Below are 17,660 nucleotides of genomic sequence, written 5' to 3'. Positions count from 1 at the left end.
TAAATCGGCTATTGGATGGACCATAGCAGACATCAAGGGGATAAGTCCTTCATATTGTATGCATAAAATTCTGCTAGAGGACGGTAGTAAGCCGACTGTGGAACAGCAGCGAAGACTGAATCCCATCATGAAGGAGGTGGTGAAGAAAGAAATTCTGAAATGGATGGATGCAGGCATCATTTATCCTATTTCTGATAGCTCGTGGGTGAGTCCCGTACAATGTGTACCTATGAAAGGAGGTATCACTGTGGTCGCAAATGAAAAGAATGAGCTCATCCCCACTCGAACAGTTACAGGATGGAGAGTATGCATGGATTATAGAAAATTGAACAAAGCCACAAGGAAGGATCACTTCCCTCTTCCGTTTATTGATCAGATGCTTGACAGGTTGGCGGGTCATGAGTATTTTTGTCTTCTGGATGGTTATTCAGGGTATAATCAGATTTGTATTGGGCCAGAGGATCAGGAAAAGACTACCTTCACTTGTCCATTTGGCACGTTTGCTTTTCGCAGAGTTTCGTTTGGGTTATGTGGCACCCCGACCACTTTTCAGAGATGTATGATGGCTATATTCTCTGACATGATTGGAAATAATGTCGAAGTTTTCATGGACGACTTCTCCGTCTTTGGACATTCTTATGATGAATATTTGAATAATATGCGCGCCGTACTCAAAAGGTGTGTGGAAACTAATTTGGTGCTCAATTGGGAGAAGTGTCATTTTTGTTGGATTTTAAACGCAGCGGGGCATGGCAAAACACTTTTACACATACAAAATCCAAATAAAAGCATATAAATCGTGAATAAAAATTCGAGGAATCGAATCTAACCTTTAAAAATAATTCGGAGACAACGATCAGAGATCCTTAGCAGTTGCTCCTCAAGTGTGAAGCACTCCACCGGTATCCACCAAGAAAACGATGTTAAGGAGGAGGAAGGAGGTGGAGAGAATTGGGTTTTCCAAACTTTTTAGGTTTTCGGGTTCGATGTGGGTTAGAATAAAATTAGGGTCTATAATAGTGTATTTATAGGCAAAATTTTCAGCTGAAATTTTCCCATAAATAATATTATTATTATCCCATTTATTATTCTCATTAATAATTATAACACCTTTTAATTATTAATCCTTTTTCTAAACACTTTAAAAATAATTCTCTCTCTTGATTTAATTTCCAAAAATTAAATCCTTAATTAATAATATTAAGAACTTTTCTTAATTAATTTATAATTAATTAAATCTCATTTAATCAATTATTAAATTTGCCAATTAATTATTTATTTCACAAATAAATAATTATTAGCCATTATTAATTAATTCCTCCACCATTAAATCATTCTCTTTTTATGGTGTGACCTTGTAGGTTCAATATTAAGCCGGTAGTAGAAATAAATAATAATAAAACTATTTTATCATTATTTATATAAATTCTCTAATTTATTAAATATGATTAATTAATTAATCACATTTATTCTACATCGTGAGGGATACTTCTGAGCATATCGCGACTATCCGGATAATATGAATTCACTGCTTAGAATATCAAGAACCTATTCAGTGAATAGTTACCGTACAATAAACTCCTTCTACCCTACAATGTCCCGATTAAATACAAGGCATGGATCTCATGTCAAGCCTATCTAATTCAATCACTTGCTTACCATTTATTATGTGTAGTTCTATACAAATTAGAAACTCCTTTCTAATTTCATTCACTCTGGCCAGAGATTCCTGAACTAGCATAAGTGGATCAGCCTTGAACATTTGCTTCCTTCACTGGAAGGGGTAGATCCTTTATTGATCATACACTATCTTCGTGTACAAATTCCTATACCCAGAAGAGCCCTAATAATTGTCCCTGGAGACTAAAAACTAAACCAAAGCATAGTTCAGTGTACACAAGATGACTATGATGACCTCAAGTCTAAGGATACTTGTACAACTATCACTAAGCGAACAACTGCTGACACGTGAGTGAACTCCATCAGTTGTTCAGCTGGGCGAGTCATGTTCAGTGAACTTATTCCACAATAAGCACCTACATACTAGCTATAGTGTCACCACACAAATGTCTATGAGAACAGACATCCTTCATAATGAAGCAAGCATAGTATGTATCGATCTTTGCGGATTATTAATTACCAGTTAGTAATCCTATGACCAGGAACTATTTAAGTTTAGAGTTATCATCTTTTTAGGTCTCACTATTATGATCTCATCATAATCCATAAAAAGCTTTACTCTAAACTATGGTATATCTTATTTAAACACTTAAATAGATAAAGCCCGTAATAAAAACAAAACAAGTCTCTATTAATATCAATGAAATCAAAACAGATTACATAAAAGTTATTCCTAAATCCTAATACATGATTGGACTTAGGACATATTCCTTTTAATCTCCCACTTGTTTTAAAGCCAATCACTCTGGTATCTAATACCCATCTTGTCTTTATGACGATCAAAGTGACTTTCATAAAGTAGCTTTATGAGTGGGTCTGCTATGTTGTTATATGTGTCAACTCTATTTCAATACAATACAAGAAATGTTATCGCGCTCCCACTAACCCTTTTGTAGACCCATGCTTCATCTTTGTTTTTTTTGATAAAATCAAACTCTTTGATTGTCTCATCAAAACGAATGTTCCATCATTCGAGAAGCCTGCTTTAATCCACATTTGGTTCGCAGCAGCTTACACACTAGGTTTTCATTTCCCTTGGAAAGAAAACCATCTGGCCATCTGCCAGATTTCATAGTCATAGTAAGCAGCAATCGCAAGCAAAATCCGAACTGATTTTAACTGGGCTACAGGTAAAAGGTTTCATCAAAGTCAATCCATTGCCTTTGTTTGAATCCTTTTGCCACCAGCCTAGCCTTATAGGTCTCCACCTGGCCATCTGCTATAATCTATCTTTTGTATACCGTATACATAGATTCCATTCTGGATTTCATGGCACTATGCCATTTCTCTGAGTCAATACTACTCATAGCCTCATTATAGGTCACAGGGTCGTCATCATCAATGATCGACAACTCATTGTCATTCTCAATGACAAGGCCATATTACCTCTCAGGTTGGCGAGACACTCTCCCTGATCTATGAATGGGCTATTCCACAAAAGGTTGTTCAGTCAGAACAGGTGTTTCCACTCGATCTGTAGTAGTTTGTGCTTCTTGAACTTCATCAAGTTCAATTTTGCTCTCACTGTTTCCTTCTAGGATAAACTCTTTTTCCAAGAAGGTAGCATGTCTGGAGACAAACACCCGATGATCGGTGTAAAAGTAATACCCTAAAGTCTCTTTAGGATATCCCACAAAACTACATTTTACGGATCGATATTCCATCTTATCTGGGTCAACTTACTTGACATAAGCTGGACATCCCCAAATCTTAACGTGTTTAAGACTCGGTTTCCTTACTTTCCATATCTCATATAAAGTTTGAGGAACAGATTTGGAAAGCACCTTAATCAGTAAATATGCTGAGGTTTCCAATGCATAACCCCATAGGAATACTGGAAGATTTGCATAGCTCATCATGGACCGAACTATGTCTAACAAAGTTCGATATCTCCTTTCAGATACTAATCTGGAGGAGTCCACTGGGAGACTATACCATTTACTTTGAGATAATCCAGAAACTCTCCATTTAAGTATTCACCACCTTGATCTAATCGAAGAATTATAATACTATGTTTGGTTGTTTCTCCACTTCATTCTTATACTCTTTGAACTTTTCAAAGGCTTCAGACTTGTGTTTCATCAAACACATATCCGAATCTAGATCTATCATCTATGAAAGTAATGAAGTATGAAAATCCACCCATGGCTTCCGTAGACATTGGTCCACATACATCTGTGTGTACCATTCCTAGCAAATTTGCAGTCCTCTCTCCATGTCTACTAAATGGAGACTGCATTGCCACTATAAAGTGAGATTTTCATCATCTCTTTTCCTTTATTAGTTTGTTCAATCTGAAATAAATTATGTCACATACATACAGACCATTATTTAAAGCACCACGTCTATAAAGAATATTCTAATAATGGGGTACTAAACTCAAACTAGAAAATGAGAAAAATATTTTGATCCCAAACTTAAGCACAAAGGGTGTTTAATTCTGCAAAATTTTATATTTCTGTCAATAATTGACTAATTCAAAAGTATAATAAGAAAAATAATATTATACAAAAAATAATGTATTTATAATAATAAATAATCATATTTCTTATCCTACAAGTTATCCATTTAAACTATGATCCAAATTTTAGGCCCATTCATCTAAACCAAATTTATTTTCTCAATCTTAATTAAATGCTTAATTAGTAACTGTTGAATTATCATTATTTTTTTCAGTTCTCATCAATACATCTTATGGGCAGCTAACACATTTTCCTCAAACCCGTTGGGTATATTTTTACTTGCAGCCTTGCAACGTGAATTGTAATACATGAGATCATTGATATTCGAATAACGCGGTACTAAACTCAAACCTGAAAATGAGACAAATATTTTGATCCCAAACTTAAACATTATGTAAAATTTTATATTTCTTTTAATAACTGACTAATTTAAAAGTATAATAAGAATAATAATATTATACAAAAAATAAAAATCTATCTACATCTACGTATTAAATGGAAATCAAAGACAAATTGAGTCATTTTAATTTCCGCGAAGTTATGTGTTTGCCCTTTCATTTTAAAAAATTACACAAATGTCACCCTTATCTAATTTATGCTAAAAATAAGTAAAAATTATATAAAGAGAAAGAATCGAACCCTTAACCTCTAATTTATGAAGTATATGACACTACAATTGTGCAACATAGATCATTGAGTTCACTTTAAAAATCTTATTAGATAAATCACATCATCTTTTTTATCATATTCCTTTTTTATATTTTTTTTACTATGTGATTACACATGCACACTCAGGGAATCAAATGCCTCACCTCCCGTAACTCAACTACTAAAACAACACTTTATTGACTTCTTTTTTAAAAAAAAAATACTTTTTAGTAAATAAAATGTTGCTTTATATTATTTATGTTACTCCATTTTTTTAGTTCTCGTAGTTTTACTTATAACTATGTATTCAGTAATCTTGATAATTTTTATTGCCCTTGACTTTTTACGATTTAAGATATTAATTCTATTTTTATTTTTTATATAATATTATTTTTTATATAATACTTTTGAATTAGTCAATTATTGACAAAAATATAAAATTTTGCAGAATTAAACACTCTTGTGCTTACCTTTGGGATAAAAATATTTTTCTCATTAAATCATACAAAGTCAAGGGAAATAAAAAGTATCAAGACGATTTAATACATAATTATAAGTATAATTACGGGAACTAAAATAAAGGGATTAACATAAATAATATAAAGCAACATTTTATTTACGAAAAAGTAAAGTTAAAAAAAAGTCAACAAAGTGTCGCTGCAGTGGTTGAGCTCATGTACCCCTTTGCGGGAGTCGGGAGTTTGATTCCCTGTGTGTGCGTGTGTAATCACTTAGCAAAAATAATTATAAAAGAGGAATATGATAAAAAAAAGTGATGCAATTTATCTAATAAGATTTTTAAAGTGAAACGATTGATCTTTGTAGTACTATGGTAGTGACATTTACTTCATAAATAGGAGATTATGGGTTCGATTCTTTGTATTTACAAACTTTCTACTTATTTTTAGCATAAATTAGATAAGGATGATATTTGTATTATTTTTTACTATAAAAGGGCAAACTCGTAATTTTGCGGCAATAAAAATGGCTCAATTTGCCCTTGATTGCCATTTAATATATAGAAGTAGATCTTTTTTCTATTAAGTATCCTTCGATTTGCATAGAATTTAATTTTTTATTTGATTTTACGAAAATCTCATAAAAAAAATTCACTACTTCTATCGTTAAATATATATATATACATATATATATATTGAAAATAGGGTAATAACTATAAATTTTCCTTTGATCTTTTAATTGAACAACCCCAAGACCACTACTACTCGATTAAAATCGCTATAATATAGGGAAACGACCACCAACACAAGCTTTAAACTTCATGACCCGTGAAATGGGATTACATCATCCGAAACTTATTGCTAGTAATAGAAGTATTAGTGGTGTGACCTAATTTATTTAAAAAATAGATTAGTTAACTAGCTGGGTTACTTAGTCAATAAGTCAAGGTAGTTAATTATAATAATTTTTCCCTCTCTTTTGTATAGTTAAAAAACTTAGCAATTCTATAAATCATTATGTTATTCCCAAACAATCTAACAAAGAATTATAAAAGGGGGGGTTGAATGTAATTATGGCTTCTTTTTAATTTTAAGAACAGTTCTACTATGAATATATATATATATAACTGTGTTTGATTTAGCAATGGTGCGGAATGAAAGTGGTAAAGAAATCAAAACATATAGTAATTAAATACAAGTAATTAAAAACTTTCTGATGGAATGACCTTTTCCACCAGAGATATTTATTAATAAGGGAACTCTGTGTTACAGTGTTATACACGGCTGCTTACAAGTTGAACTCACAAGAACAGAGAAATTCTTTACAGATGTAGCTTTTTCTGTTTCTCTGGTAATTGCTTACTAACTTGGATAAAGTTCTACTTGCTACTCTTGGTTTATATATCACCAAGTTACCTGATAAAGAGACAAACAAATAAGACAAAATATTTCTAGTCTAATCTCATGCTTCCTCATTTCTCAATCCAGCATCTTTGAATATATTTAGTTTAGCATGGATATGGAAATGCTTCTTTGTTCTCTAAAACCTGTAATTAAGCTACCATATTCCATTTGCGTACAATCAACGCATGTGACTTTTAAGTCACTATCAACTGCTCTTTTGAATTTGATCATCATTTGAAACTTTATTGGATCATCCGTTGAAACTATGGTTGATCATCCGTTGAAACTTTGGTTGATCATCCGTTGAAACTTTGTGAAGCATCCGTTGAATTTTTAGTTGATCATCCGTTGAAGCTTAGTGAAACATCCGTTGAGACCTTCTTCATGGCAGTTAACTCCATTTCATTTATACAAGATTATAAGGCATGTAATATTTACAATTAACCAACCTATCTTGCATATCAATCTAGTAGTCAACATGACTTAAATATTCTACAACATCTAGTTCACTAAGGCATTACAATATGCAGAATTGTGTTACTAAACTTATTATTATATAAGCTACCCTTTCAACGGATGTTGAAGTGATCATCCATTGAAAGCTACAAATTCACTAAATAATATCTACTAAGTGTTTTGTTTAACTTATCATCAAGTTCACAACATATTCTTAACAATCTCCCTCAATTTATGTCTACTGGAATTGTAGCCGTAAATTAAGAGAAACTTGATGATAACAAAACACTCTTTGAATACAGACTGAATTATAGAAGATAAAATTTATAAGTGCTGCAATTTATTGATAAACATATAGAGGAAGGTTTGTAGAGAATCTCACAGGCCATTTTCAAGGTGCTCCTCTAGAATGAGCAAATTTGGATTACTTCCTTGACTGTCTGAACTTCTTTCCCAGTATCACATTATTTTCCTCAATTTAATTTTGGAGTTTCCTGTAGAACTCAGATTCATCTTCATTTTTCTGATCCAGCTTTTCTTGCATCTCCATGAGAGTTTCATTGCTTGAAATCTTTAGCTGATCTTCCAATCTGAAGAATCTTCTAATGCATTTTTCATCTTTGAATTCCATTATCTAGTATGGACTCAAATGCACCCTATCTCCAGTAAAAGGAATTGTTAATACTCTTGGGAGTGCAATTCGTCCTCTCTAGCTATTCCTTATCTCCTCAATTTTTTTAATACCATTTTCTTGGCAACTATATTGAACCCAAAGTTCTTCTTGATTGAGGAGAAGATAGTCACCAAAGTAGAATAGCCTTCATTGAGAATTCTGTGAAGGGGCCAAGTCATCTCTCTTCCACCCTTGTACCTGAAGACTAATCTTTCTAGAAGATTTCTGTAAGCATCAATGGATCTAACTTCATCTATCTCTTCCAAATAAAGATTTATGTCTGAGAATTCTTTAATGTCACAAATGAAGAGTTGATCTCCTTTGTTGACAGTTGGTTTGAGTGTGGTCAGTGATTTGGATTGAAGTTTGAGGGTTGGCCTTCTTGATAGCTCTTTTCTTTGTCTTTCTTGGCTTGACTTGGATTGGAATATTTAGATCAGGAAGAGGCAGGCTGTCCCAATCTATAGGTTCATCCTTGGGAATTACAGGTTCACCATGGAAAGTTATGTTAGGATCAACCTTGAATTCAGCCTCCTTCAATGTAGGTATGGCTCGTTGACTTGAAGTAGTATATTGGATTGACATGTATTCTTCCATATCATTATTAAAATCCAGCTTCCTCTTGGATGGGAGCTTGTATCTAAATTTCCTAGTTTACTTTGGTTTTTCTTGCTTTCTTTTAATCAGATTCTCAGATGCCACAGTATGCAAAGCAGCTTCTGTGGTTGCAGGCTTCTTAGCTTGGTTCTTGGCATCTAAAGCAGCTTGCTTTTATTATTGTTTGAGCCTCACCTTTTCTTCTTTCTTAGCCTCTCCAAATGTGGATGTTCAGCCACTACATAAATTAATTTACCATTTCTGTAGATCTTAGCAATTCTTTTCTTTGACTCTGTGTCTCTGGGATCTTTGAAGAAAGCAATAGACCTTCCAAGAAGCTTCTCCTCTTCTGGCTTAGTGGTTTCATACATTAGGTCCAATGGATTTTTGTCTGAATTCTTTGGAAAATTTATCTTGGGTTTAAAAATCACATTGGACTTTGGAGTTTTAATTGATGAGGGTTGACCTCTTTCCATGTTCCTAAGCTTATTTCATTTGCTAAAATTTGTCTCAATTGAGAGAAATGAGAGAAGACTTTGTCTTTCTTCTCAATTGGACCAAACTTCCTCTTGATGTTTTCATTAAGCTTCTTCCATTTTTCATTTAATTCCAACTCAGTTGCTGCTACATTAAGCTTCTTCCATTTGTCATTTGACAATAACTTAGCTGCTATCTTGATCAGATCAATGCTGTCAAAAGCTGCTGGCTTAGAGAAAGAAATTGATGGAACAATCACCTTGTTAACTTGTATGTTGAGCATTTTCTCCCCCTTACTGTTTGACTCTCCCTGACTAACTGAAATGATAGATTCTTTGTCCCCCTTTTTGTTAGCATCAAGTTGAGTGGAGGTTGAGGTTTGTGCAGCCACCAACTGTTGTAGCAGACTTGTTTGAGTTTCCTGATTTACAAGTATCTTGGCCATTGATTTCTCCACCTTTGTCAATCTTGTGTTCATGGCCTCAACTTTTTTGTTCAAATCAGCTTCATTTCTTAGCTTTTGAGCTTCCTCTGTCATTGTTGTGCCTAGAAGCCTAGCATCAAACCTTCCAACAAAGTCCTTTTTAATTTCACCAATAGCATGCTTTATGGTATCCACATCCTGACTTTGTTGGAGAGCTTGAATATTATGCAATTGGAGAGATTCTAGTTGAGCTTTAAGTAAACTTTTGGTGTTGGCACTAGTAGATGCTTGAATTGTTGTTTGGGTGTCATGAATAAGCTTGAATAGTGTGGATTGGAGATGTGGGTAAGAGCATTCCTTATGCATCATCCGTGATGGAATGTTTGCATCTCCCCCCATGCTCATGCCTTTTATTTCATCATCCTCACCATCGCCCCCAAAAGATTCTTCAGCATATTCAAAATCATCATTAGTTGTGGATGGCATGGTAGTGATTACATCCTTAGCCCTTTGCATGGAAGTAATTGTGTGCACCAAATTTAGAATTCTCTCAGCAGCCACATTATCCTGGTCAGCTAAAACTTGATAAGCTGAAACAGGGTGAGTAAATGCCTCAGCTTCTTAAGAAATAGAGTCTGAGATAACTTGATAATCTTGCTGAAATAGCTGTTTCTTTTCAGCCTTATTGACATCCCTTAACTCACTAACAATGGGCTCTTCCCATTCTGTAGTACCTGCTTTTCTCTCATTATCTCTATGTTTTTGCATCAAGGGCTCCCCTTGGCTTCCCACCCTCACACTCTCACCTTCACCTACTAAGGTGGGACTCCACTCACTCACTTTTGCCAAGCTAGAAGAAATAGCTTGCATATTTTCACTCTTTTCTTTTCCTTTTGCCTGAGAGCAACTCAGCCTCTCACTCTGTTCACTCCCTTCCCTCAATCCTAGAAGTGATTGTACAACTACTAAATCATTTGCACTTGTGACAACAGTTGAGATTTTATGTTGTGCAGTGATATTCAATGGATGAGAGACACCCATCGAGGTAGTAGTTGAGAGTTTTAATGGATGACTGTTGTTAAGCACATCCGTCGAGATACAATCACTAGTTGACGGATGAACAATATCCGTCGAGATAGTAGAAATGACGGAGTTTGGAGTAGAGACGACTATAAAATCTGTGGTGATTGATTTAAGATTTTGCACAGATTTCTCAGTAGAATAAAAAAGAAATGGCAAGTGAACCAACAAATCATCTAAAAGATGATGCTCACTTGTTGTAGATTTTTATGAGAGTTAAAGATGGAGAATCATGAATTTATTTATGCATCATATTCACATCCAAAGAGTTTGTGGGTATGTTTGGTGTGTGAGGTGCTTCTATTATTAAAGATTTTGGCTGTGACTCCATATTTACAGGAGCCACATTAATCTTGTTAAAAATATGTTGTGAACTTGATGATATGTTAAAAAACACTTAGTAGATATTATTTAGTGTATTTATAGATTTCAACTAGGATCACTTCAATATCCGTTGAAAGACTAGCTTATGTAATGCTTTAGTGAACTAGATGTTGTAGAATGTTTAAGTCATATTGACTACTAGATTGAAATGCAAGATAGGTTGGTTAATTATAAATATTAGATGCCTTGCAATCTTGTATAAATAAAATGGAGTTAACTTCCATGAAGACAGTCTCAACGGATGTTTCACTAGCTTTAACGGATGATCAGCTAAAGCTTCAACGGATGCTTCACAAAGTTTCAACGGATGATCAGCCAAAGTTTCAACGGATGATCAACCATAGTTCCAACGGATGATCAAATTCAAAAGAAAATTTGATAGTGACTTGACAGTCATATGTGTTGATTATATGCAAATGGAATGTGGCAGCCTAATTACAGGTTTTAGAGAACAAAGAAGCACTTCCATTTCCATGTTAAGCTAAAGATATTCAAATATGCTGGATTGAGAAATGAAGAAGCATGAGATTAGACTATAAATATTTTGTCTTATTTGTTTGTATCTTTGTCATGTAACTTGGTGATATATAAACCAAGTGTAGCAAGTAGAACTTTATCCAAGTTAGTAAGAAATTACCAGAGAAATAGAAAAGCTACATCTGTAAAGAATTTCTCTGTTCTTGTGAGTTCAACTTGTAAGCAGCTATGTACAATGCTAAGACAGAGTTCACTTATTAATATATATCTCTGGTGAAAAAGTTCATTCCACTAGAAAGTTTTTAAGTACTTGTATTTAATTACTTGGTGTTTTGATTTCTTTACCACTTTCATTCCACACCATTTTTAAATCAAACACCGTTATATATATTCATAGTAGAACTGTTCTTAAAATTAAAAAGAAGCCAGAATTACGATCAAACCCCTTTTGTAATTCTTTGTTAGATTATTTGGGGATAACAATTGGTATCAGAGCCAACTCTTGAAGAACAAAGAGTTTAAAGATCACAACAACTAACAAGATGAGCAAAAAAGATGTTGGAGTCAAAATTCCTTATCTGGACAAAGATAACTATCACCATTGGAAGGTGAAGATGCACTTGCATCTCCTATCTCAAGATGAAGTATATATGGACTGTATTGAGAAAGGTCCACATGTTCCTCTGAGAGATGCTACAAGAAATGAGCCATCCATCCCAAAGCCTAGAGCAGAATGGTCTGATACAGATATTGAGCAAGTCCACAAGGATAAAAAGTCCATAAATATTTTGTTTAATGGTTGTTATGGATCAAAAACTAAAGTATAATAATTACTGTATCTATTACTATGGTTCGGGAGCTCAAGGCTTTTAATGGTTGCTCTCGTGTTTCATAGCTTAACTCTACCTTTACGAGATGCCTACGTATCTCTGTAATTAGATAATCAAGCCAAAAAACGTAGTTCTGATTTATGGGGTGAGGCCCCTTATATAGATATTGGGAGTCCTTGAATTGGACTTGATTTAGGAGACTTGGTGGTCAAGTCTCAGAATTAGAATGTACTTTGGAGTCCTAGAAAGTAGAAAACTGATTCCTTATCTTATCAGGTCCCTTGGGGGCTAATCTTCAAGAATTTATATCCTCATTGGGACTCATCTTGACAATTGATTTATCCCTTATTAAATAATTATGAAATTAATTAATATTCCAGGTTTTGGGCCCTTTCTAATTGGGCTTCATTATTGGACCGTATCAGGTCTAATTAATTCAACATTAATTATATTTCTAGGCTAATTTTAGGCCCATATCATTTGCCCCCAACTTCTGGGGAACCGTAAAAGATTTCGCAGAAGTTAAGTTCATTTGTTCCCTTACAGGGTATCATTTTTACGTAAAGTGTGGAGCGACCTACACATTTAAAACGATTCGCCTTTCACATGGCTCCAGGATTGTTTTAGAACCTCCCTATTACTTTCCTTACCTTATTCCTTCTTTTTAGAAATTTTCTGGTATTTTTTAGGAATTTTCTCTTAATTTCTAAGATTTTTCCCTAATTTACAGGAATTTTCCCTTAATTTCTGGGATTTTTCCCTAATTTACAGGAATTTTCCCTTAATTTCTAGAATTTTTCCCTAATTTACAGGAATTTTCCCTTAATTTCTGGAATTTTTCCCTAATTTACAGAAATTTTCCTTTAATTTCTGGGATTTTTCCTTAATTTCAGGAATTTTCCCTTAATTTTCAGAAAATATTTTTAATTTTTTGGAATTTTTCAGAAACTTTTTCCAATTTTCAGCCCTTTTTTGACCAGGATTCTAGTCGAAAATTTGACCTGGATCCTAGTCGAAGAATTTCGACTAGGTTCCAGGACCTGGACTTCGACCAGGATCCTAGTCAAACCTTCGACCTTGATTTTGGTCGAAATTTCGGTCCTTGTATCGATTCCTGTTCGTGATGTTTCGACTAGGAATCACGACCAGGGTTTCGACCTGAATCCTAGTCGAACCCATGATCTGGATCTTGGTCGAATTTTTGGTCCTTTTTTTACTCCTGTTCATGATGTTTTAACTAGGAATCACGAATAGGGTTTCGACCTCAAAGATTTCGTCCATGAATTATTCTGAGATTCTGGTCCAATGGAACAGGAATTTTAAATATCTTTCTTTTGTTCTTGAGGAGGAATTTTTGGTCAGGATGTACGTTTTGACCGAATTATACCCTCTTTTTTGCCCGGGCCGAAGGTCATTTCGACCTAGATCATTCGACCAAGAACATAATATTAGTCCTGGTCGAATTAGATCAAAAAATCAATTTTTTGTCCCTATCTTCCTGGGCTTTTTATCTTGTGCCCATTTTTTAATTTAACTGGGCCCTTTTCCGGGCTTATCCCTTATCGGGCCATTTTATTATTTCAAGGCCCAATGAGGCTTGGTTCCTTTTCTAACTTGCTCCTTTTGCTGGGCCTTTTACACAATTGGGCATTCCTTCCCTTTGGGCCATCCACTAGGCTTGAGTTGAGTATATGAACTTGGGCCCAGTATGTGGGCTTGTTGTAATCAAAAAATTGGTATCTTCTATCATGGGCCCTTATCTGGGCTTTAGTTACTTACAAGCCAAATAAAATTTGGGTTGGGCCTGCTTTTTAAGCGCAAACTCTAGATTTTCCTAGAATCTTCTATCTGTTTCTAGGATTTACTTGGATTTTTCCAAAAACTTCTGGAAACTTCCAGAATTCTCCATTTCTGGTCCTGAATGGGCTTTTTAGGCCTAATTTTCCCTTCTTTTGCCTATGTAAGAGTGAGGAGAGTGTGACCTCCTCACACCTCTCACTTCACTCATTTCTCAAACACCTTCCTCTTCTCTCAATACTCTCAACATTCTTCTTTCTCTAAGAGTTTTCCGACCGTTTCCAAGCTTTTTCCGGCCTCCTTCCTTCCATCCAAGGTTTCAAGGTTTTCTTTATCCTCCATTAATGGCAGACAAAGGTGCTGAGAGAGCGGCCAAGATTGCCTCGGCTTCAAAACAAGGTAAGGATGTTGAAATCCGTTGTTCTTACATGTCTTTGATAGATATGATTAATAATAGGGGGGACGAATATCCTTCCACTGCACATCTCGACTCTTTTAATCATTGCAACACATGGCACAATATAGATTGTGATAAGTTAAATGCACGTTACAATGTTCGTCCTCCCCTTAGGCTAGTTCCAGTTTCTGGTGGCAACCGTACCTGCCACTGGAAACCCGATACTCTTTTTGTTTACACAGATGCCCTTGATGTTGGGCTTAGGTTTCCTTTTCACCCCTTTATTCCTCACCTCCTAGCTGAATTACAAATAAACCCCTATCAGCTTCCTCCAAATGCCTGGAGGAATATTTTATGTTTCATGGTTTGTTGTCTTCGGGGAGGTTTTCCCTTATCTATAGCTGTTTTTAGGAAGGTTTTTCAATGTTACAACAGTTCTTCTGGTAATTGTGGTTGGGTCTACATTAAACAAAGGCCCAAGTGTAAGCACATTTTTAACAGCACCTCCATTCCTGACAATAACCAAAATTGGAGGAATAGTTTTGTCGGGTTAAGGTGGTAGAATGGTGACTGGGGCACCCTCTTCAGATCCTCCTTCGGGAAGGTTAGTGATGGTAGCCTCAAATCCATTCACTTAACCCCCGAGGAAACTATCATTTATGATGAGCTTACTCGGGATGACGGTGCCATTATCAGCTGGACTTTTTAAGAGGAGTTCTCCCTCATCCACGTGGGGCTATCCTCTGTTTCTCAATAGGGTATTTTTCTTCCCTTCTCATTTTTATTTTGTTTCATGCATTATTGACACCACTTATTTTGTTTTTTCTCTTGTTTTGCAGCTGCTAAGGAGATCAAAGAAGATAATATGCCTCTCGTTGAGGAGACTGCCAGGATGAAGAAGGCTCGCCTTGCGGGCCTAGATACTCGAGGAAAGGCTATGGAGCCTAGCTTCCTACAGAAGCATAAGGAGCCCATGGTGGAGGTTCCAGCTGAGGGAGCTGAAGCCCCTAGTGCCCATATCACTGTTGTTGCTCCTGTCTCTGCTGCTACGGGTGCCTTTCAGCCTCTCTAGGGATTCCGCGGAGGGGATATCGTGGTTGGATCCACGAAGCATGCTTGGGATTGGTCCTACCACGGCGTAACTAACAAGGACTTTACTGATATGGTTGCTACCCCTGACCTGGAGAGGATAAAGCTCATGGGAGCTCAGTCCCTGGCCTCGGTATGACCTTTTCTTGAAATTTTTCTTTCTTACTTGTAGCATTCACGTGCCTTACACTTCTGTTTATTGTTTCGTTTTAGTCTAATGCCTACTTCCAAGGTGCTGTGAGGCAAGCTGAATCCTGGAAGAGGGCTTCAGACAAAGCAGATAATGTCCTCAGGAAGCAGCAGAAGAAGTATGTTGCCTTAAAGAGGAGGTTCAAGCGTAAGAGGGAGGAGCTCAGAGAGTCTAACACTGAGCTGGTGGTGCTAAGGGCGGAGAAGGACAGAGTGATTGATGACTACTTGGACTCGGAGGAGTTCACTCAGTCCATGAGGGTGAGGGATGACTCGGTGTTCCCTGGGTTCTTCAGGACTGGCTGGGATACGGCCCTTGGGACCGTGAACGAGGCATGTCCTGATATTAACCCAGCGGATTATGTCTGCCCTGATGACGAGGCTTTACTAAAGAGGTTTCGCACCCGAGTGGTTGTCTCGGATCGTATTCCCCAGGACCCGCTTCTTCCTCCTCCCGAGTCGTCTTCCAGGCCTGCCGCGGATGATAGCTCTTCCTCCTCCGGGACGACTGAAACTTCCAGCGAGAGCAGAGGAGATGATGATATGGATGTAGAGGGCACCTCTGCTCCTTAGAGCTTTCATAGCCCTGTGTGGCTTACTTAATTTATCTTGTCTTTGAGACTTGGCTTATCAGACTTTGTATTAATTATTCGAACTTGTTTTATTTATCGAACTTTATGCTTTCATCTCATGCACTTAGTTTACTTGTCTTGTTACTAGAATTCAAAACATATTTTGAAAACTTTCTGAATTTCACAAATTATTGGGATTCATCCCTTACGCAAGTCTTAATAAACCTCAAACTAAAACATGTAAATCCTAAGCAAACAAAGCTTCAAGGCGCTTTTCAACCTACTTGTCATTTTGATAAGTGAGAATCGTGCTCAACCGCTTTACACATAGTAAATCTTCAGGTTTTGTGCATGCCATGTTCTGGGGACTTTAAAACCATCCATAGTCTCAAGCTTGTAGGTTCCTCTACCCTGAACACTCTTGACCTCGTATGGCACTTCCCAATATGAGGCAAGCTTCCCTTTCTGCCCTACACTAGAAGCTTCCACCTTCCTCAAGACTAAGTCACCATGTTTAAAGAACCTTTCTTTAACCCTTAGGTTGTAGTAGAATGAAGCATTTTTCTGATATTCCACTATCTTCGCATGTGCCTCATCTCGCACTTCATCAATTAGATCCAGGGCTAACCTTTGCCCTTCCTCATTTTCCTCAGCATTGAAAGCTTGTATCCTGGGGGAGGAATGTGATATCTCTACAGGAACAACAGCTTCTGCCCCATATGCTAACATGAAGGGAGTTGCTCCAGCCGTGACTCTACAGGTAGTCCTATAGGCCCATAGTATTGGGAGTATTTCATCCACCCAATTATTCCTCAACTTCTCGATCCTCTTCTTTAGTCCATCCAGGATTATTCGATTCTCCACTTCTGCTTGCCCATTGGCTTGCGGGTGAGCCACATAGGCGAATCATAATTCAATTTCATTCTCCTCACAATACTTCTTGAATTCCTCATTATTGAACTGTGTTCCATTGTTAGTGACTAGGATGCGGGGAATTCCATATCGGTACATGATATTTTCCCACAGGAATTGTACAACCTGCTTAGTTGTGATTTTGGCCAAGGGCTTGGCTTCAATCCACTTAGTAAAATAATCAATGGCTACAATCAGAAACTTCCTTTGAGCCATGGCCATGGGGAAAGGCCCAAGTATATCCATTCCCCACATAGTAAAGGGGATAGGTGAGTTTATGGAGGTCAGCATCTCGGGGGGTTGTCTGACGACAGGTGCATGCTTCTGACAGCGGTCAGCTTCTTGACATACTCTTTGGCATCAGCCATCATTTCCGGCCAATAGAAGCCCAAATGGGTTATCTTAGGAGCTAGTGCTCTGCCCCCCAAATGCTTTCTACTGATACCTTCATGCACTTCTTCAAGAGCCAAGCGTGCCTCATCGGGCCTGAGACATCTTAGGTAGGGAACTACATAAGATCTTTTATATAAAATCCCATCTATCAAGGAGTATCTTAATGCTCGAACAACCAACTTCCGTGCTTCAGTAGCATCATTAGGAAACCAACCGGTTTGAATATGAGTCTTAATGGGATTTATCCATGATGTCCCCAGA

This window comes from Apium graveolens, chromosome 8, assembly GCF_009905375.1.
Source record: "Apium graveolens cultivar Ventura chromosome 8, ASM990537v1, whole genome shotgun sequence".
In the NCBI taxonomy this organism is placed as follows: domain Eukaryota; kingdom Viridiplantae; phylum Streptophyta; class Magnoliopsida; order Apiales; family Apiaceae; genus Apium; species Apium graveolens.
This window is presented reverse-complemented; position numbering follows the sequence as displayed.